This window comes from Trichosurus vulpecula, chromosome 4 (assembly GCF_011100635.1).
Source record: "Trichosurus vulpecula isolate mTriVul1 chromosome 4, mTriVul1.pri, whole genome shotgun sequence".
Classification (NCBI taxonomy): domain Eukaryota; kingdom Metazoa; phylum Chordata; class Mammalia; order Diprotodontia; family Phalangeridae; genus Trichosurus; species Trichosurus vulpecula.
This window is the reverse complement of record NC_050576.1, coordinates 406,213,016-406,236,726: the sequence shown is the minus strand read 5'-3', so window position 1 is coordinate 406,236,726 and position 23,711 is coordinate 406,213,016. Positions and strand designations below refer to the sequence as shown.

Here is a 23,711-nt window from a genome sequence, read left to right as displayed (position 1 = left end):
GAGAACAAAGGGAAGGCACCAGGATTAAGTGAGGTTGAGAAATGAATTTAGTGATTCTGTTGCTGGCTTAGGGTTTGTTACAAAAGAGAAAGGCTTTCATCAGGTATTATTAAGTACAACTCATTGGGAAAATTAGAGAAATGTTGAGCAGGGAGCTAGCACCCGTGGAGAAGTGCAGGAAAGGTTTTTGTTGTTTTCTTCTGGAGGAGTTGGTTGGTAGCTCTCAAAGGAGTCTGCTGGGTTTCTCTGGGAGAAGAACTAGAAGGGGATCTGGGGAAGCTCTCTTTATACTGAGCAGGTGGAGTGTTAGGTTGTGGACCTGAATGAAGACTCTTGGCAAGAACTGAGGAAAACCCAAGAATTATTATTATTATTATTATTATTATTTTGCACAATTGTGGCTCAAATAATTGTTTGGTTGCTTCTAATTAATGGTGGGTGCCTGGGAATAGAGTGGACTAGGGTCCACATAATCATCTAAGGGTTTCTTCTATCATTGTTTTAAGGCAGTTTTCCTTTAGCAGGTGGGATTATAGCTCAGACTTGCAGGAAACCAGGGAAGCCAAGAGAAAATGCACATGGTCTAGCATGGTTCTCTTGGACACACTACTAGAATTTTTTTTCAAAATAGACACTGAACCATTAAGGACTACCTTTTCATCCAGTTATTCAACTAGTTGCAAATCCATCTAATTGTAATATTGTCTGGCTCACATCTTTTTTATAGTATTCACAAGAATAGCATGAAATATTACAAAACAATTTGAAAGATTCTCGGAAAATTTACATAACCTACGAGCTTAATTATTCTGTCAAAAAATTTAGTCTGGCACAACTTGTCCTTGGTGAAGTCATGCCATTTCCTTGTGATCATTGCTTTCTTTTCTTGTTGCTCATCAACCATCTTTTTAATATTATGCAACAGTGGTGGGGAAGTATGGTAAGAAGAGTCATTCCAGCATTTCTATTAGTCCCCCAAACCCATTACTAATTCTGATTCGATGGGTTTGCCAGCATAAGCAATTCTTATCTGTTCTAGAAAGTGGTATCAAAGGATTTTCAGTTAATAATTTTTAGTTCTGAAACCCAAGCCAGAGAAAATACTCTGACAAAACACCTTAGTGCTAAATCGGTCTCTAGCCTGAGAATGTAATTCATCTGGGAATTTGACAAGGGCTTCAAGATTCTCTCTTTTTGTCAACTTCATTATCTTGAATATTAACTCCCTATTAGTCATTTTTATTCTGTTCTTTTCAATTCAAAGGTTGTTATGTTTGGTAGGGAAAACAGAATAGCTGTGCCCTCTCTGCCATCAGTTATCGCTGTCCACTTCTCTGAGGGTGCTCTCCCAAATTGTCTCCCAACTGCATTTCCTATAACTATAATAGCAAAGGCCTATATGTTTAAAAAGACAAATAAACATATAAAACCAAGAATAGTTAATAGACTTTCCCAGAGGGAAAGATTTCAGCTTTCCATGAGAAAATACAAGAGAAGGGAGTGGTAAGATTACCTCCTTGGGGTTCTATAATCCATGATGGAATTTCCGCAACACTGTATCTGCCCAAACACGTCTTTTGCCATATCTCTCGTCCCAACAACCTTGTCCCTCTATACAGTTTCTCACAGCTTTTCCTACTTCAATTCATGTTGTTTTCTCATGTCGCATCAAGATAAGCGTTTTTGAGTCTGGAATCTGTATGGATTCACTTGAACTGTCTCATTGGGTAGGATGTAGTTTCCACTGCTTCTGGCTTCAGACTCAGCTGCTGTCATAAAAATACTGTAGTGCTCTTTCAGAGGACTGGCTGAAGCTTCTCCACCTGTAATACTTTAGAGACTTGGTCTCCGAAACCTACTATTTCCCAGGCAGGAGGTGAGACCGAAGGATTATTTTAGCAAATCCTTAAGGCTTAGTGTTTTCTTCCTGGTTCAGGGCTGAGTCTCCTTGATGAGAGACCTTGTTCTTACTCAAGGTGTCTACACAGTACATTTCTCAAAGTTTCATCTGAAGAGGGAAGGTGGGTGTGTGTTGGGCAGGGAGGGGGGAGGGGAGTGGGTGAGACAGTCGGTCTGGGACTGTGCTCAGTTGCTGGCACCTCTACTGCCATTGTGCCAGCCAGTCGGTTTCTGCTGCTAGGTGAGGATCCAGAATGGGAGACAAGCCAATTTGGGAGCAGATTGGATCCAGCTTTAACATTGCTATCAGTTATGTGATAATTATAGAATGCAATTAGGAGCAATATATATTGATGTATCTTGCCTTCCATGGGAAGGGCAGCAAAGCAAAGCAGCCATCGTGGAGAAATTGTCTAGCCTTCCATTTCAGAAAATACAGCCCAGCATCACAGCTCAGGACCACCAGCCCACCCCTGACAGCTGTATATTTAATATGGTGGTGGGGCAGCTAAAGGCCGATAAAGACCACATCAGGGGATTCCCCCAGATATTTCTATTAAAGAACATCAACGGTGCTTGTGTGTGCACCAATGACATGTTCAGACTAGTGCTGCACAACTTTGGCTGAGCCTCCTCTTCCCCAGATGCCCACTCCGTTTCCTTCTCTCTCCTCTTCCTGATATTATTCACACTTCTTCCTAGCCCCCTCAGAACACTCCAAATATCACACACAAACCTGCAAAACTGCAGTGGGTGGACTTTGTGGTGGTGGCAGTGGTATCACTATTTGAGTGTGCTATGCATGATGTTTGGACGTTAGACTAGCTGCATCTGACAGGAGAAGTTTGTATTGTACTAGTGCATGCCTTAGAAAGACTAAGTAATGCAAAAGGTTGTCTTTTTGTTTTTAATATACTGACAAGTTGCTCTAGTAATCCAAAGAAACGAAGGCGAAAGCAGTAACTTAATGTGCAGCCCAGATCTTGATTTGTTCAGATGTTCCAATGGCTCATTATACAATAAAACCATGAAAATTTTCTTAAAATTTTTTTTCTTCTCTTCAGGCTAGACCATAGTCAGGCAATGGTCTTTTGCTCAGTAATTACCAAACTACTCTGAGTTTCAGGGTCCCCCAGTTTTTAAAATTGCAAGTGTCTCCTGTTGGTCCACGCACATGAGTGGGTAGAGAAAAGGGACAGAAGCAGTTCATACCTTGAGAATAAGTTTATTTTTTCTGCTCATAGCTCAGCTGCTCTCTTGCCCTTTTCAAATGTAAGTGAGCCACTCGAAACTTTGCAGTCTTTAGAAGATGTAAGTGGGTCTGTTCTTTCCAAAGTGCAAAATATATTCCAATATAAAAGAGGATAAGCCTTTCCAAAGTGTAAATCAAGTCTGAATGGGATACCTTTATATGTTTCTGTTACTTGTCCCTACAAACACATTCTACAATTTTGCCAAGGTTTGAAGTTGAGCTCACTGGCTTATAGTTTACAGATTTCATTTTCTTCCTCTTATTTTTTCAAAATTAGGACATTTGCCCTTCTCTAGTCTTTGTAGTATTACGTATCCATAACCTTTCAAATGTCACCAAATATAGCTCAGTAATCATATCTTTCAGTTTTGTCAGTATCTGGGCCAGACAAGTTGAACTCATCAAGGGCAGTGAGGCCCTCTCTCATCTTAATTATTTTGGATATCAGTTCTCTATTAGCTGTTTTTGTTCTGTCCTTTTCAGTTCAAAGGTCATCCTCCTTGGTAAAGAAAACAGAAACAAAGTAGGATTTGAATAGCTGGGCCTTCTCTTTCGTTAGTTCTCATGTTTTTTCCTCCTACTCTAAGCAATGGTCCTATGTCTTTAATAATCTTTTCCCTAATGTATCTTTTTATTTAAAAAAAATTTTAAAAAATTACAAATTTTTGTTTTCCTTAGCTTTCTTTGCTAGTCTCAGTTCATTTTGAACTTTATATTCCTGACACTCTTCTTACAAAAATTTTATTTATCCTCTTACTTGCCCTTTCTTCCCTCTTCTGTATATATCTTTTGAAAATCCAAGTTAGGTGGTGAGTTCTTTGCATATCCACATCAATCTTTTCAGATTTACTTTTTGTTTTCAAAATTTTTTTCTTGAGAGTTTCCCTTTCTGGCTTGGGCCGACATTCTCCACAAAATTTTAGTCTGTGAGATCCTCCCTCCTTCCTCTGAACTCTTTGAAGTCTTTTCACCCAAATGTACAGTATATCAGAGTATCCTCTACTTGTGTCTCTTATATCCCAGATTCTAGGATGGAGTGGGCATTTCCCACCAGGTCATTTCCACACCTGTAAGCAGGTCAAATATAGAAAATGATTTCTTTTTATTGCTTTCTTCACTTTTATGAAACATGAAATTACAATTGAGTGAAGAAGATATTAACTGTTCCACTATCAGATATGATCAACAGAAGTGCAGATAATTGAAAGACTATCACTACTGTGCCGTGATTTTGTGCTAGGCTTGTACTCTTCTTTTGAAATCCATCAAGTAGTCTGTAGCAGGCTTTGATATCGAAATCACTTCTCTTTCTTCTTTTGAACTTCATCTAAATGTTTCCCCTCTCCAGCTCCTAGATTTCTTCACATTGGTGAACCTTCTCAAAATGCAACAAGCCTTGTTCCATTTCTTCTCATACTTGTTTCTTTTGAATGAGGCATAGCTATCCAGAGCCATATTACCTGTCTTGCTCTCATCCCTCCAAGTCTTGGTGGTACCTGTAAAGTATCAATGTTTTGGTTTGCACTAGGATCTTTAGTTCACCTTGCTAGTTTCCTAAAGTTTGTATGTTTTATGCAATAGCTCCTTTCTTGGATTCATTCAATTAATCTATCATCAAGCACTTATTAAGTGTTTACAATGTGTTCCAACATTGAATATGAATTGTGAATGCTTGCCTTAGAGCCACTATGTGTTAGGGACTGTGCTAAGTACTGTTTTATTTTCTCTCTCTCTTTTGACCTTCTGGATGTCTTAACTGCTGTTCTTGTTCTTATATTGTGAATACCTTCTGTGGTATATAGCTTGATGGATATATGTTGAAACTTTCCTAGTCAGATAATAGTTCTTTAGATAATTTTTTGCAAAGTCCCAGGCAAATGTGCCCTTATCAGCTTTTGTTAGGTGTCTATCTCCTCGGGTCAAGGGTTTTTCATTTACATAATTTTAATCATTTCTCAAAAATCATGTTCCCAGGCACCATCTTCTTATCCAACTTGTCATTTGCCTCAGAATAACCAAACAACGCAGAAGCCCTTGAGAAGCTGAAATAGAAGCCAAATCAATTCAGTGAAGGAATAGGAAAGAAATACTGCATGACTAAAATCAGAGTGGTGAACAGGTAGATGATATAAGAATTTTTGACTTAATTTGTTAGGGTGATGAGGATTCTATTAGTGGACCATAGGAACCGGGATGTTGTATAAAACAGATGTCACACTGTTACTGGTTTGTTTATTCAGTGCAAATTTAAAGACATTAAATTAGCATAGCATAAACACTAACAAGCTCAGTGGTTCCTAGACCAGGGCTACCAAAACTCCCAAGTCAGCCACTCCTAATGAGCCATGGGTCAGTACAGTGATTGAAAAGACATGCATTTGGATCGAAGCCTTTTTTGTGTGCTTTGTATTTATGGCATGAAGTTTCTGAAAATATGCCATTCCTAAAATATATCTAGGAATAAATAATCTCTTTGAAAATATAAAAAAAAACATCAAAATGCAGTAGTTGAGTTGCCTGATGTTTTGTTAGCAAATGAGTATGATATTTTGAACATTTGTTGTGTGTGTGTGTATAGATTCTGGACTTACTTTCCCAAACTGGTTGTGTTTGTCCTTCGTTTTCGAAGAGGACCATGACATCAGGGAAATGATGACATGACTTGCAGTTGACTTTGATTTGAGTGACGGAGGGCTGTGCAAGGTCACCAGCTTCATCATCAGATCACAAGTCCTCATCTAATGTGTTGTACCCAATATCATTCACTCATTACCTGTTTGCTATTATGCAATATTAATTTGGCAGTTATCTCTTCACTATCATTGATGGAGTTAACATTAATTAGCTTTTACAAATGGATATTTTCTGAGAAGATATAGCAAGAGCTGAGGTACAAAAATCTCCCAAACCAGGATCACATTCTCCTCTACTGTCATGTGTTAAGAGTGGGCTCTGATTTAATGTGGTTGCTACAAACATTTCACTCCCTCTCAAGAAGCTTCTGGGTATACTGCAACTCACGTATGAGGTGCTCCCTTGCTTGCAGAACACAGTGTCTCAGCTCCTGAACTGATTCACTGCTGAGCTGAGTCAGGCAGATTGATCCTCAGGGATGTGTAATCTATCTTTATATACTTCATAGTATCTTCTTATAATAGACACTTAATAAATATTCATTAAATGAATGAACCTTTAATATATATAAGAAAAATGTAGAGAATTGAGGAATCACTATCATTTTATATTAACTATATATATGCACACACATGTATATATAACAAATACATACACACATATGTGTAATATTTAATGAATACTCATTTAACAATATGGCAAAATTTATTTGAAATCTCTTGTGAAATTCTGCTGTCTAAATTATGGATTTTCCCTTTTTAACTCATTAAATATATATCGAGAAAAATTCATAGCAATCCAAGTCCCATGCCCCAGTGAAGTTGCTCCCCTTAAATCATGAGAATGATATGGTTGTGATTCCCACAATGCAAGATGCTTCCTGTTATCTACATTTCCCCTTCTTCACTGAAGGTACCATTATATTATACTTGGTAATGAAGAGATAGCTGCTTTATATGATGAAGAGACTTGGAAAAGAAAATAAAGTTGTTGAAGGTGTTTTCAAATTAGGAGAAAATATTCTAGGTTCCATCAGTGGTGGAAGGATGAATCAAAGAGGAATTATGGGCTGAAAAGTATTTCCGAGACTAATGTATTATGTACCATGAATTATAGAGAATGCAAACGCTTTAATCCATTCAAAACTACTTCTTATCTTACCTACTCCCTTTCTATGCTATTCCTTTTACTATTGATGTACTTTCACCCATGAAATTGTCCATTTGGGGAATAATTTAGTCCATATTTTTCCAGATGAATTCGTACCTTCCTTCTATTCCTTTCCCTCTTCTTAATTTAAAAGAGTGAAATGTGAATTAGTTAGTTTATTTGATATACTTGAAAACTTAGCACTTCAGAAAAGAATATTCTTTTGACGCTTCAATATCTTGTTTCTTTGAAAGGAGAATACAAATTCCTAAGACCAGAACAAAAGCATATTTTATAACAAAACTTAAAAGTGCTCTATATCTTGCCAATTTTAATAATAATAATACTAATACCTAAAATACCTACATCATAGGGTCATTTTAAGGATAAAATTAATGTATGTAAAATGCTCTTCAAATTATAAAGCTCTTTATACATATTAGTTATTATCATTATGATAATTAACAACAACAAATAACAATAAAGCTACCTCCTTTTCTCCCACCTCTCTCTACTCCTTTCATATAATTATGGAATTAGTTATCTTTCCTCATATAAACTTCTTGCACTTGTCACATATCTCAAAGTTCTAGCACAGGGAAGGTACTAAATAAGTGCTCATTAAATCGTTGAATGAATGAATGAATGGGCGTAGGAAGCATCTGGTCCCAGAAATACAACAAAGTAGGATCAAAGCTCAGGTTTGTTTTTGCTATTACTGCCCTCCATCTGAAAAAAAAATCCACAACATTCTCAAGGCTCCAACAGTCATGGAACCCAACTACTAACTGGAACTTTCCATGTGATTTTGTGCCCATCTTATATATATATGTCCTTATCTCTATCTTCTCAGAGAACCAAAAATCTCACCATAACCCCTGAACTCTCTGTCTGGAAAATTAATTCTCAGATAGATTAAGACCCCTGAAAGACAGCATAGTCTAGACGGAAGGTAAGTCTCTAGTTAGCAGTCTCTAGTTCTGATTCTGCCTTTACCTTGCTAACTGTATAATTTGCCTCATCTATAAAGTGGATAGAATAATTCTTGCACTATCTCTGTCTCAAAAATTGTATGTGAACATAATACAATGGCAAACAATTGGAAGCAGCAAAGCAAAACAATATACTATACAAATGTTAATAAGTATGATTATATGTAGAAAACAAGCATTTGCTTGACTACCCAGGATAGATACATGCCTAATGTGGCTAAAGTCAGCTTCATCTGCCATGCAGGGGAATAGTTCCTTTCCTCTTAAGGAAGTAATCCCAAGGCCTAATCAGGACTTCACTTTCTGAAGGGGCATATGATAGTACCTTTCTCCCCTTGTACCATTTCCTGGTCTTCTCCATTTGGCTCTAATCACATGTATCTTTCAGCTTGCAATATTTAATCAATTTTTTATATACCTAATGTCTTACAAGTTTTCATATGTTATTTTATCACCTCATCTTCCCAAATTGTAAATGTCTCAAGGATAAAAACCTTGTCTTCTGAGCCTTTTATAATATATCTTAGCACCTAATGGTACAAGATTATCCATAAAGTATATATTTGAAAGTACAGTATTGATTCATTGACTATCCAGTACCACTGCATTTTCGCTCATGCCATTGTCCATTTGGGGAATAATATAGGCTGTATTTTTTTGGATGAATCCTTTTCTTTTTTCTGGTCCCACCCCTCTTCCTGATTTAAAGGAATCAAGAGTAAACTTATTATTTTCCTTGATTTCCATGTAGAAAATTTCACACTGCAGACAAGAACATTTTATGCTCCTTATATAGGTGTTTCAAGTTATAGCAAAATTTACTTCAAGATCTTGGAAAATAAGGAAGCCAAAGACTATTATTATTAATTTTCTTATAGCTCCTATTCTCCTTTCCATTCCTCTTTCTCTATTTCTTTTGCTTTATGGAAACATCACTAAATCAAAGAGAATAAAGACAAGAAGGACCCATTTAGCCAGAATATGTCTATTCATATTTGCAGAATTAGCTCCCTTCCTGTTCACAGAGATTATCATAGTTGCTATCCAACAGGAGACTATCCTATGAGATTGATACTTGTCTTCCCAGAATGGCACGATTTGTTCTTACTAACCTATTCTGTTGTTCACCACTTTGCCTCCCACAGAGAATTAGAGTTGAACTAAGCTCAAGCTTCCAGTCTATGTTACCTGAACCTTGTAGGACCCCTCATGTGAGATTCATCCATCACTTGAATCTTCAGGTCTGTAAACAGTGGGAGCTTGGCTATCTAGTTTATTCACTTCTCATGAGGTTGCCAGTTTTACATATAGAATGACCCTTACTCTTGCTGGCAACTACTCTGTCTTTCCCAACTGATCGTATGTTATAACATGTAGCTAATCTGTTCACACCTAGAATGCTACATCACCACTTCTAGAACTCTTTCACTCTTTTTTTGCTAGAATTATTGCTTAAAATAGAATAAGAAATTAGAGTCATAGTTTGTTTTTTCATGATGGTCAATTCTAGGCCTTTGGCAGATTTTTTAAATAATACTATCACACTGAGTCATCGTGCATGTTTGCAATGTAACTTGAGGATTTTTAAGAAGAACTTTAAATATTTAAAAGGATCTATGATCTCATTGATGTAAGCATTCTGCAAAGATGTATATCACTGCCCATCCATGTCTGCCCATCCTGTTTAACTCTCGTCCATGTTCACTCATGCTTGTCATCACAAGCACCCAGTGTGCTAGGGGCCTTGCTAGCTTTCTCTTTTTTGAGTATATGTTGTGTTCCTCCAGGAGAACATAAGCTCCTTGAAGGAAGAGATTGTAAATATTTGTTGGATGGAATCAATAAACTGCTTTCTAGTTTTTCTAATAATGTTGACCAAATAAGGAATCCTTTATCTAGCAGTTCTTGGATTACCTTAAACCAGGCTACTGTGTTCAGTTGCTTCTAGGTCTTATTTATTCAATTTCACTGATGAACTCTTCCATTTTTTGACCATCATTAAATAATTTTGAGAATTAATGTCATATCAGATAGAAATCCAGCAATGATCTGGCTCCTTCAATGCTGTTTCTTACCCCCACCTATTTCCCTTGAGATTCTAGAATTTTGTTCATCTAAATTAATTTTGTCATTATTTCATTTAGTTTTTCTATAACAATTTCTTGGTAGACTGATTGGAATAGAAATAAATATATTTTAATATAGACCATGTAGTCATTTTGCTTTAGGTTATTCTGATGTGACCAAGCACAAATTTTTTCAAATTATTTAATTCTTGCTTTATTTCAATAGAGAGCATTTTGTAGTTCAGTTTATATAAGTTCTTAGACTGTTTTGGTAGGTCACCTTCCAAATACTTTATGCATTTTGTAGTTATTTTTTAAAAGAATTTCCCTTTCTATTGTTTCCTCTTTTTCCCCCTTAGTAATGTGGATCATGTATATGGTGAAATGTTTATTCTGCTATTTAGTAAAAGAGTTGTTTAAGGTGTGGCTCTAATGGAAGCATTCACAATTCAGATTCAATGTTGGAATAATAAAAGCACTGAATATTTAACTGTGGACAGAACTCTCACCTTTCAGGGGCCAATAAATCAATCAATAAACATTTATTAAGATCCTTTTATGTATCAGGCTCTGTGCTAAGTTCTGGAGATAAAAAGAAACAAAAGACAGTTCCTGCTCTCAAGGGGCTTACAAAGTAATGGGAGAGACAACATGCAAACAAATATATACAAAATAAGCTATAATAATCAGGATAAATAGGAAATAACAAGGAGAAGGCATTAGAATTAAGAGGGGTTGGGGAAAGCTACCTGTAGAAGATGGGATTTCAGTTGGAGCTTAAGGGAAGCCAGGGAGGTTAGTTGGAGTAGAAGAGAGAAGATCATTCTAGGTATGGGGATGGAGGACAGCTTGAAAGAATGCCCAGAACTGAGATGGAGTGTCTTATTTGTGGAAGAGCCAGGAAGCCAGTGTTACTGATCAAAGTATGTGTTGGGGTAAGATATAAGAAGATTGGAACGATAGGAGAGGGATAGATTATGAAGGGCTTTGAATGCCCAAAAGAACACTTTATATTTGATCCTGAAAGCAATAGAGAACCTTTGGAATTTATTGAGGAGTGTGTGTGTGTGTGTGTGTGTGTGTGTGTGTGTGTGTGTATAGATAGAGAGAGGTGGGGGGAGGGAGAGAGAGAGGCAACATGATTAGACTTGTGATTTAGGAAAATGGGGATGGATTGAAGTGAAGACAAACTTAAGGCAGTCAAACCCATAAGCAGGCTATGGCAATAGTCCACGAGAGTGGTGGCAATGTTAGAGGGACAGGGATGTATTCCAGAGATGTCACAAAAGTGAAATCAGCAGAGGACATTAAATTGGATATGGGGGATGGTTGGTTGCTGTCTTTTATTCTCAAAGAGGACCAAAATGACGCCACTATGTTGGAGTTGAGGTATAGTGCATCTAATTGTGTCTGATCAGAACAATATGAGCTCAGAAGGCTCTACCACAGGTCAGGCACAAATAGTTCGCATGAATATATAAGGGATGAGAGATAGTAGGAAGTCCAGGATAATTTCTAGGATTTGAGCCTGAGGGACTAGGGAGATGATATTGTCTTTTACAGCAGTAGAAAAAGAAGGAGATGGAGAGGGTTTAGGAAGCTTGTTTTTTTTTTTAAACATATTGAGCTTAAGATGTCTACTGGTCATCCAATTTAAGATGTCTGAAAGACAATTGTAAATCTGAGGCAAGGTTCTCAGCTGAAAAAGTAGGGGGAGGAAGAGCCATGGGAGGTTTGGAAGAGCTGTTGTGCAGTGAGAAAGTGAGTTGATAAGGGAGGTACAGCAGAGATCTACAAGGCAGGGGATCCACTGCTTATACAGAAGCTTACTGAAACCTTCTGGATTATATGGCAGGAGGAGGTTAACCCCCAGAAGTTTAAGGATTCCTCCATTGTCCATCTCTATAAAGGTAAAGGAAATGGATAGTCCTGTGTTGATCACAGGGAGGTCTCTCTCATAACTATTGCTGGCAAGATTCTTGCCAGAGTCCTCCTTAATAGTCGGATCCTTCATCTGGAAGATGGTCATCTGCCTGAGAGCCAGTATAACTTCAGAAAGGGCCAAGGAATGGTTGACAGAAGAAACACCAAGAGCAGAACAGAGATCTTTATATAACATTTGTCAACCTGAACAAGGGCTTTGAACCATGTGGACTTGGGGATGATTATGGCAAAATTTGGTTGCCTGGAGAAGTTCATCAGTATCATATTCCAGTTTTTTTCTTTTTTTAATTTAATTTTAGTTTTCAACATCCATTTACACAAGATTTCAAGTTCGAAATTTTCTCCCCATTTCTCCCCTCCCACCCCAAGATGACAAACATTCTGATTACCCTTTCCCCCAGTCTGCCCTCCCTTCTATTACCCACCACCATCCCCTTCCCCTTTACTTTCTTGTAGGGCAAGATAGATTTCTATAACGCATTGCCTGTATATCTTATTTACCAGTTGCATGTAAAAACAAATTTTGAACATTCCTTTTTAAAACTTTGAGTTCCAAATTGTCTCCCTTCTTCTCTCTCCATCCACCCTCATTGAGAAGACAAGCAATTCAATATAGTTTATATGTGCATAGTTATGCAAAACACTTCCATAATAGTCATGCTGTGAAAGCCTAATTCTATTCCCCTCCATCCTATCCTGGCCCCCATTTATTCTATTTTCTCCTTTGACCCTGTCCCTTTTCAAAAGTGTTTCCTTCTGACTACCTCCTCCTCCAATCTGTCCTCCCTTCTATCATTCTCCCTTATTCTTATCCCTTTCCCCCCTACTTTCCCGTTGGGTAAGAAAGCCAACTGATTGTGTATGTTATTCCCTCCTTAAGCCAAATCTGATGACAGTAAGGTTCACTCATTCCCTCGTACCTCCTCCCTCTTCTCCTCCATTGTAACAGCTTTTTCTTGCCTCTTTCCCTTTCTCCTTCTCCCAATATATTCCTCACTCATCCTTTAATTTTATTTTTTTAGATATCAACCCTTCATATTCAACTCACCCTGTGCCCTCTGTCTATATATGCATATATTTATATGCATGTATGTATGTATATTCCCTTCAACTACCCTAATACTGAGAAAGGTCTCATGAGTTACAAATATCATCTTTCCATGTAGGAATATAAACAGTTCAACTTTAATAAGTCCTTTATGTTTTCTCTTTGCTGTTTACTTTTTCTTGCTTCTCTTGATTCTTGTATTTGAAAGTTTAATTTTCTGTTCAGCTCTGGTCTTTTCATCAAGAATGCTTGAAAGTCTTCTATTTCATTGAATATCCATTTTTTGCCCTGAAGGATTATACTCACTTTTGCTGGGTGGGTAATTCTTGGTTTTAATCCCAGCTCCTTTGACTTCTGAAATATCATATTCCAAGCCCTTAATGTACAATCTGCTAGGTCTTGTGTTATCCTGATTGTGTTTCCACAGTACTCAAATTGTTTCTTTCTAGCTGCTTGCAATATTTCTCCTTGACCTAGGAACTCTGGAATTTTGCTACAATATTCTCAGGAGTTTTCCTTTTGGGATCTTTTTCAAGAGGTGATCAGTAGATTCTTTCAATTTTTATTTTACCTTCTGGTTCTAGAATATCAGAGCAGTTTTCCTTGATAATTTCTTGAAAGAAAAAGTCTGTGCTCTTTTTTGATCATGGCTTTCAGGGAGTCCAATAATTTTTAAATTATCTTCCCCAGATCTATTCTCCAGGTCAGTGGTTTTTCCAACGAGATATTTCACATTGTCTTCTACTTTTTCATTCTTTTGCTTTTATTTTGTAATTTCTTGATTTCTCACAAAGTCATTAGCTTCCTCTTGCTCCATTCTAATTTTTAAGGAATTATTTTCCTCAGTGAGCTTTTGGGCCTCCTTTTCCATTTGGCCAATTGTGCATTCCTCTCCTCATTGGCTTTTTGGACTTATTTTGCCATTTGGGTTAGTCTATTTTCTTCAGTATTTTTTTGGGTCTCCTTTAGCAAGCTGTTGACTTGTTTTTCATGATTTTCTTACATCACTCTCATTTCTCTTCCTAATTTTTCTTCTGCTTCTCTAACTTGATTTTCCAAAACCTTTTTGAGCTCTTCCATGACCTGAGACCAATTCATATTTTTCTTGGAGGCTTTTGATATAGGAACTTTGACTTTGTTGCCTTCTTCTGATCATATGTTATGATCTTCTTTGTCACCAAAGTAAGATTTTATAGTCTTGAGTTTTTTTTACACTGTCTGCTCATTTTCCTAGCTAGTTACTTGCCTTTTGAGCTCTTTGTCAAGGTAAGCCTCTGCTTCTAGAGTGGAGAGTGCTCTGTCCCAAGTTTCAGGGGTTTTGCACAGCTTTTTTCATAGCCACTTCTAGGCACTTATAAATTTTCAGTTCTTCTGAAGTGATATGATAAAAAGAGAGGTGTTCACTCCTCTCCTAGCCTGTGCTCTGGTCTGTGAGTGACCTCAATCACTCTTTTCTGCCTTGGAACTGCTAAGAGGATTCCCTCTCCACAGTTGCCCCAAGCTCTGCCATGCCAGTGTACCTCCTCAGCCCAGGACTGCCACCCAGGGCTGGGACCCAGATCCAAGCAGGGCGAAGTAAGAAAATCCTACCTCAGTGCCTGCAAAGAGATCCCTGCAATCCCCCTCTGATCAGCCCCTCAATCCCCACACTGTCTGTGGGCCTGGGGCTCTGGAAGCTGCTTCTTCTTCTGCTGTTGATGCTGCTGCCACCATCTCCTCAGCCACCTCTGGTCAGGGGCTGGACTGTGCTCTTCTCTCACTCAGGTCCAACAGAGTTTTCTCACTGACCTTCTCCTTTGTCTCTGGCATTTGTGGGTTAAGAAGTCTGAAAACTGCCACAACTACCAATGATTCAATCCCCTGGAGACTGATCTAGCCCCTTCTATGCTGGTGCAGGCCACCCTGGGCTGTGCTCTTCTCTCTGACTGGTGCAACAGATCCTTCCTGTCTAAATTCTAGGTTGTTTTGAGCTGGAGATTTGTTTCACTCTGTCATTTTGTGGGTTCTGAAGCTCTAGAATTTGTTTAGAGTCATTTTTACATTTATTTGGAGGGGTTTGGAGGAGAGCTGAAGCAAGTCCCTGCTTTTACTTGGCCATCTTGGTTCTACCTCCCCATACTCCAGTTTCATGATGGCATGCTTGTACAGGTTCTGGATGAAGGGCAATGCTCCCATATTTTCCCAATTACCAATGGAGTAAAGCAAACCTGTGTGCTTGCTCCTGTGCTTTTTAGCATAATATTTTCTACTCTGTTGTCAGATGCTTTCAATGAGGATGAAAATGGCATCAAGGTCCGCTACTGCACTGATGGTAAACAGTTTTACTTGATAAGGCTGCAAGGTAACACCAAAATGAAGATGAATTGGTGCATGACTCTTTGTTCACAGGTGATTGCGTATTCAACGTAGCCTCTAGAGCTAAGATGTAACAGAGTACACACTGATTCTCTGCCACTTGTGCTAATTTTGGCCTTACAATCCACACCGAGAAAATAGAGGTCCTCTACCAGCAAGCACCACACTATCTGTATGTGGAAGCATAGCTTATGGGAAATAGATACATTTTGAATACTGTAGATAAGTTCACTCACCTTGGCCATATACTTTCTAGGGATGTCCATATATATGATGAGGTTGATATACTCATTGCTAGAACTAGCTCAGCATTTGAGAAGCTCTGAAAGAAAGGGTGAAAGAAAAGAGCTATTAGACTGCATACTGAGCTGAAGCTCTGCATAGCTGTTGTGCTGACTTCATTGCTGTATGCCTGTAAAACCTGGACAGTCTATCAGTGCCATACCAGAAACCTGAACCACTTCAGTTTGAATCAACTTGGGAAGATTCTCTAGACTATCTGGCAAGATAAGGTACCAGGCACTGAGGTCCTCTCTCAAGCTGAACTTCCAAGCATTCAAACTTTACTGCAAGGAAAGGAACTCTGATAGGCTGTCCATGTAACTTGAATGTCAAATGCACACTTACCTAAAAAAAATTTATTTTACAGAGAATTCACACAAAGCAAATGCTCACAGGATGGTCAGAAGAAGCAGTACAAGGACCCTCTCAAGGTCTCTTTGAAAACTTTAGTATTGATTGTGAGACATGGGAGACCCTGGCATAGGACCATCCACCATGGCATGCCCACATCAAAGAAAGTACAGTTTTCTGTGAGCAAAGCAGAATCGCCGTTGCACAAAGGAAACATGAGCTACACAAATCCAGAGATGTCTCCATCTCAAATATTCCTACAGACTACTTATGCCTGGTTTACGGTTGAGTCTTCTGAACTCACATTGGACTGATAAGCCACAGCCAAACACACTGTACCTTGACTCATCGTGATGTCTCTAGTCTTCTTCAAAAACAAAGGATGAACAACAACATAGTTGGATTGCCTAGCAGCATTGAGGATCCAATTGAAGTTGTGTAACCAATGGTTATTAATCAGAAGAGTTAAGGTTATGTGATTTTGTCCATCTTCATTCAGCAGCTGAAGGAGGACAGAACTGTGTAGGAGCTACCTGTGGGGAAATGTGGTTGGATCCTCTTTACCAGGAAACTGAAGTGGTTGCAGGTGAAGTTCAAAGAGAAATCTGAGTAGTCCCTGGGGCCATGGCTTCTGAGGGTGTGGTCTGATAATACTTTGGATTTCCAGAGCCTGGAGAAACTCTCTGAAGACCTTTTACTGAGCCAACTAAATGTGTTAGAGCCTTTAGAAGGGATATGATCTTTGTCCCTTTTTAGGTGACTTGGCCTTGTAAAGATGAATTCCCCTTGCTGCAGCCATCTCACAGAAGGGGATCTGCAATGGAGAGGATGAAATATTCCTAAAGGAAATTGTTTTGATAGATTGAATTTATAAGAGGGCTAGGGCAAGGCCTGCCACACCCTATGACCCCTGTCAGCAGTGAAATGTAAGTCCTTATAATAACCTTATCCATGTAATTAAAAAAATACAATATTGGCTTCCCAGTTGACGTGAAAGATATTTCTTCTGTAGTGATGGAGATCAGGGAAGTTGTGTCAGGGTCAGGGAAGCTGCATGAGGAAACCACTGGTCCTACCACAATAGTAAAGTTATTGATTATTTTAATTAGTTTATTCTAGATTCTCTGAGGAATCGAAGTATGTCTCTCTCTCTCTCTCTCTCTCTCTCTCTCTCTCTCTCTCTCTCTCTCTCTCTTTCCCCCTTATTCTCTCCTTCTCACTTCCATTTCTTTAGCTAGCATTTCTTGCTTTACTTGCTTGTTGGAAACACTTCTGGTATTTTATGCCACATATGATATTCTTTATTTTAGATGATTGATCCTGTTAAAGTAGAACCTTTGCATGCATGTCCTTTTTGTTAGAGTTTTCCTGCATCCATTGATATAAACATGTGATTTTTGTCTTTTAAGTGATTAAACATGAGAGGTGATATTGTGCATTGGTTGGAGAGCTGGTTTCGCAGTCAGGAAGACCTAACTTCTAACCTTGCCTTTGACACATATTAACTGTGGCATCTATGTAGTGGAGTGGATTAGAGTGCTGGACCTGGAATCAGGAAAACTTTCACTGAATTCAAATTCAGCCTCAGACACTATTTAACTGTATGACCCTGGGCAAGTCACTTAACCCTTCCATTCCTGATCTGCAAAGTGATCTGGAGAAGGAAATGACAAATCATTCTCTTATCTTTGCCAAGAATATCCCAAACGGGTTCTCAAAGAGTTGGATAGGCCTGAAAAATGAACAAACAACAGCAACTGTGTAAGGAACACAAGGCAAGTCACTTAAGATATCAAAGGCCCTAGGAGACTCTCAAATACAACAATCTAGAGGAAAAAATTGTGCTGGTCTACATTGGTCGAGTTTCTATGAATTCTCTGTATCAATGAAATCACAAATCCAGAAAAAAACATATCTCTATGTACAAACATATTAATTATGCTAGTTATATTGCTAAACATAAATCCAACACAGTGGATTTTAAAAATATAGATGCTATCTCTTTCCTAGGATTTTTTTGGAAATTCTTATACCAATAGGCTTTAGTAAAATAATTCTATTATTGCCTTTCTCTGTCTTATGCCTCTTTAGATTCTTGTATTTGCCTCAAAAAACCCAAGTCTGGCAAAATGCCTTATTTCTCTATTATTGAGAATAATTTTTATAAGATACATATCAACTACTTTTAAGTATTTTATAGATTTCACTTAGAGCATAAATCTCTCTCTACTGGTATTTTCTCTTTCTCCCCCTTTGGAATTTTATTTATGGCTTCTCAATTTTTTTTTCTAGTGTCAGATTTTTTTAAAAAAACTATCTTTATTTCTTATTTGATATTTTGGCATTTTATGTTTTTGTAAATAATCATATACTTTTTAGCCTATAATTGTCTTTAAAAAATCTTTAGCTATAGGTAATTAAACTTGCTTAGTCCTACAAAATACAATTCTTTGTATTGCTTGTCAGTATATTATTTATATTTTTTTCAGTTTATACTCTAATTTCAGAATTTCTTTTTTTGGTTATTTTCTTTATTCTCTTGTTTCCTTTTTAAATGCATACTGCTCTTATTTATTTTTCCATTTTGTTAATATGCATATTTTCAGATATCTATCCCTCTGAGGCATACTGCATGCAATGCATTACATACATTTTGGTTTGTTTTCTCATGCTATCAATTTCATATATATGTATATATATATATATATACATATATATATACATATTTATATATAATATTCTATCATTTGTTTTTTGACATTATTTAGCCTACCTTTAGGTTTATGTTTTCTATATTAATTACTTTTTACTGTTCTATGTTTTGAAAATATATGGTTAGTTTTTCTGCCTTTTCCTATTTTATGCCCTACAACATGACTTTTGTGAACATACCAGTTGCTGAGAAATATGTAAGCTACTTCATATTCTAAAAAAAAAAATTGCTAAAAATTTTCAAATGTAATTATTCTAACTGCTTACTGAGTTCTATATTTTCCCTATTATTTATTTTTAAAAGTTATTTAGTTATAAAAGATGAATATTAAAGTTTCCTAATTATTATATAATTATGCCTTTTTGGAATTTGTTAGTTTTCTCTTAAATACTTAGAAACTGTGCTACTTGGTGTTGTTGTGTGTGTGTGTGTGTGTGTATACTTAATAATGGTATTATTTCATTTAACTTGTGTCTTTAAGCATAATGTGTTTTGAATTTCTTACTCCTGATATCAGATTATATTATTTCTTACCTAAAATCATAATTTCAATTCCTGCTTTTTTGAAATCATCTAATAACCTGCTTCTCATTTTTGAATTAGAATTCTTTCTAATTCATTTTAACAAAATTTTCGTGTCTACTATGTGCTAGGCAATATGGAAACCAAGAAAAAAAATCCATTTCCATTTTTCTAGGGGCTTACAACACACACACACACACACACACACACACACACACACACACCAACACAAAATAGAAACAAATTAATTCAAGGTAAATTCAAGAAGAAAACCTTAAAAATTGGAGAGATCAGGAAAGACTTTGTGTAGGAAGAGGTTTATGAGCTGTGTTTTGGAAGAAGCTAGAAATTCTGAGAAGTGAAGTTGAGGATGAAGAGCATTCCACACACGAAGGAGACAGAATGTTGTGCTTGAGGAACAGTTACCAGGTCAGTTTGACTGGAACAGAGAGTGATGGTGAGTGATATAAAATAAGACTAGAAAAGTCTGGTTGAAAATATATTGTGGAAGATTTAAAATCTTTGGATTTTGTATTTTATTTCTACAACTAATAGGTCGCCACTGAAAATGTTTAAGTAGGTATATGACATGATCAGATTTGTTTTAGGAATATTAACTTGGCAACTATATGGAGGATAGATTGGGGGTGGGGTGAGACTGAAAGGAAAAAGATCAATGTTTAAGCTATTGTAATAATCTAGAAGAGAAGTGATGAGGCTTAAATTATAGTAAAGTCTCAGTGGAGGGAAAGAATAGTGTGGAATTATTGTATTTCTGTAATGCAAAAATTTCTTGAGTTTTGCTTTCTTAATCCATTCTATCATATTCTTTCATCTTAATGAGGAATATATATATATATGCACACATATATACATACATACACATGTATGTATACATGTCTACACATATATACATACATATATGAATATAATTAGTTTTTTCTCCATTTTGTTTTTTTCTATCAATGTCTTTTCTGTCCCTCCCCCCCTTTTTTCCCTCAGTTCTTGGTCCCTGTGGTTTGTTTCACATTGATCTGATCCCAAACTCATCTGGCAGACCCTATTCCCTCCCATTACTTTTCTCTGTCCCATGTTTCTTGTGTTTATTTTTTGATTATTTCTCCCCCTTCCTTTCTTTCTTCTTCCTCCCCCTCCCTCCTTTTCTTCCTTCCTTTCTTTCTCCTTTCCTTTCCTTTCCTTCTTTCCTTCCTTCCTTCCTTCCTTCCTTCCTTCCTTCCTTCCTTCCTTCTTTCCTTCCTTTCTTCCTTCCTTTCTTCCTCACTCCCTCCCTCCCTCTTTCCTTTGTTCATTCATTTGTTTGTTCCTTCCTTTTTTCCTTCCTTCCCTCCTTCCTTCCTTCCTTCTTTCCTTCCTTCCTTCCTTTTCTGCCCAAATATTCAGAATCCTTCTTGCCTTGCCTAAATATCTACTCTCTTCACTTTAATGATATTTATTTATTTGGGGCAGTGTTTTCCAGGATGTGCTCATTTACTTCACTACCACCCTTACTTCTTTTATGTACTGGGTTATTTTGGAATCTAATATCCTATTTGTGGAGCATAACTGTTAGCATCTATATCCTTCCCAGGTCTTCTGTGGAGAAGAAGCTTTGTTCCCTCCTCTATCACATCTTTTAGTTTTTCTTTTTTTGTGGATCTCATTACTCCACTCCCCACCTCTTTTTAAAAAAAAAGTTTTTATTTTCTCCCTCTCTTTATCCTAACCTTTTAAACCTCTGTTAGTCTTTTGCTTCTATATTTTCTTTTTGTATTCTTTGATCTTCAGTAAAATAGCCTTACCTATACCTAGAATCAAAGCAGCAATGGTTCTTTTGCTAGGCTTCATCTTCATTTTTAAAATTTAGTATCCATATGTTTCTCTTTTTGAAGTGTTTCCATGTCAAATATCCAACTCACCTGTGATTTATTTTGGAGGAATGACTCATACTCCTTAATTATACTGAAAAACCATATTTTCTCATTGATGATTAGATCTAGCTTCGTGGGATATGCTATTTTGGGGACAGAAGTCTCCTTTGCATTTTGTAATATCATATTCTGATTTGCTCTTTGGTTTATTAAAGACAAGGTGCAGTACTAAATGATTCAAACTCACTTCTTTGGTAGGTTAATAACTTGCTCTCTGCATCCTGGAGTATTTCTTTGACAAAGAAGTTCTGATATCTCACCATTATGTTTCCTTGTGAGTTAAACTTGGAGTTTTTCTCTGTCTATGTTCCATGGATTCTATGTACTTTATTTTCTGTTTCCAATTCCTCAGGAGAATTTTCTTGAGTTAATTCCTGAAGTAGGCTAATGTTTCTTTTAATATATTTTCAAAGTCAGGTGCTTGGTTTGTATAACAACCCATATGTCTTGTTTATGTTCTCATGTTTCGATTCCCTTCTACCAAATTTTATTGTACTTCTATGTTTTTGAGGTCCAAATATTTCATTCCCCCCCCCCCCAGAATAGAGAATGTCCCAAAAACATTATGACAGTTTCAATCTTTAATAGCTTAAAATTGCACTAATTCTTTTGGGACACTTTATTTTCCCCTCATATTTCTTCTTTGAGAGCTCTGATTTCTGCTTAATGTCTTTTGTTACTTAAAGATTCTCTTAAAATTATTTTTGAGTTGCTTGATGTTGTTTTTCTTATTAGTGGGGATTCCATAGAATTTGTTGCAAAGTTTTTCTTTTGATCATAAATTTCTGAGTTACTATTCTTCACTCAATGGTGTTTATTCTTTTTACTGTAAATTTTTCTATATTTCTTGCCATCTTCCCCTTCCTTGTGATTCTCACTGCTAATATATCTAAATGGGACAGGGCTTCTATTCAATTGCTCTTTTTCACTTCTTGGCCTTCTCACCATCTTTCCCTTCCTCTCTATTCCAAACAATGTCTTAAGTCCTACATTGCTAGGCCCCTCTCCCTATCCACTACCATCCATTTTTTTCCATCTAGAAAGCTAGGGCTAAGTGACTTTAATGACCTCTTCAGATTACGCAGCATGGTAAGTGTTTAGCCTCATGTATTCCTGCCACATGGAAATTCTAATGGAGAAAAACCACAGCTGGGATTATCTTCATTCTTTTCACTTGGTAAAGAAATACTTTTTACTTTTTAGAAGATAACATATTAATTGGCTCTATGCTTCTAGGTGCCTCTCCAATACACAATATACTGACTTTCTCTGTTGCAAGAGCAGGAGAATCCAAGGCTATCCTTTCTTTAAGGTGTAGGGCCAAGGGTAAGAGAGAGAATGTGTGTTTCAACAATCCGGCTAGCAGCTGCTGCGGGGGGGGGGGGGGTGGGTGGGAGGGGTGTAAAATCAACAACAATCAGCTCACAGAATGCTGCAAGCCCAGGTTCTTTTGATCTGCTTTACTAAGGAAAGCAATGTTAAGGGGTTAACAAGTGTACTTTGATACAAGTACAAATACCATTCACTTAGTTCAGGAAGAAAAGCCAGCACCCTGAACTTCAGAGCAAATACAAACAAATTACAAACATCGAGAGACAGGCCAAATACAATTCATAGTTACCAACACCTAAGTTCAGCCCAGGAGCTCATAACAAGGGCTGGCCCAGAGTCACACATGTCACCACAGCTGTGGGTCAGAGCTCCAAGAAAGAGAAAGCCAACCCCTGGGTTTATACCTTTTTCAGTGTCATGGGTGAGTCACACATGAGACTCACCCACCTGACCTAAAATCGTCACAAAGACACGACTTAAACCCCCGTGGTCTAAAAGCCTCTGATGTTACAAACATGTCACTCAAACCCACATAAACTAGGCTTTCCCTTGAGGCAAGGAGGTCATCAAGGACTCCTAATTTAATCAAGGACAGAAAGGCCAAACACTTCAAGGGCACTTGGTTGAATTAAGTGCTAAGAGCCCATTTTGATTGCCAACACAATGTGTCATTCTGAATAATTGCTAAGAGGAAATATTGGAAAGACAATATATGTTACTCTACCCAAAACTCAAAATAATGGCATGGTAAGATAAGGAGTAAGGTTCATTGAGGGTAACTCAGCTTAGTGAGTCAGTAACATAGCCTTCCATTTTATTTTTTTTTAAATCAGGAATTACCATTTTCTTATAATTTTAGTTATGTATTTGGTTAACTTCACGTTATTTTTCTTAGTAAGGCTGAAATTCAACATCTTATTCTTGCCAAAAATACCCAGTGAGTTAATTTTTAAAATTGAAATATGAGCTGCACCATACCATATTTTGTGCTTTGAAAACTATAAAGTTTTATGCAAAAGAAAAGTATTATTTTAATCTTCATCATTACTTTTTATATCACTGGTGCCTTTGGCCCACTTTCTCACCAATTTTTCAGCAACAGAGTTACTTTAGGTTACATTTCTATAAGAATATCATAGTTTAAAATGGTAAGTATATATAGATATAATTATTGTCTTCTAAATTGGCACAGTCAGTCTAAAAGATTTAACAGAAATCACTCTCACAGTAGCTACAATTCACCC

At 37.1% G+C, this 23,711-nt stretch overlaps 1 protein-coding gene and 1 pseudogene across 5 annotated transcripts in view; both read left to right on the top strand.

Annotated features, from left to right (window-relative positions):
- The first annotated feature begins 2,153 nt into the window (after window positions 1-2,153).
- On the top strand, window positions 2,154-2,527 carry LOC118845631 (annotated as a pseudogene).
- A 5,156-nt stretch (window positions 2,528-7,683) lies between these two features.
- The window catches only part of LOC118845753, a 30,351-nt gene continuing 14,323 nt past the window's right edge, over window positions 7,684-23,711 (top strand). Inside the window, exons 1-2 of one of the 5 annotated variants that reach the window (XM_036753773.1) lie at window positions 7,684-7,886; window positions 9,072-9,167. The gene's annotated coding sequence lies outside the window, so the exon portion shown is untranslated. Of the gene's footprint in view, window positions 7,887-9,071; window positions 9,168-19,597; window positions 19,665-23,711 lie in introns of those variants that run through there. The other 4 variants (XM_036753774.1, XM_036753775.1, XM_036753776.1 and 1 more) reach the window with 4 other exon arrangements.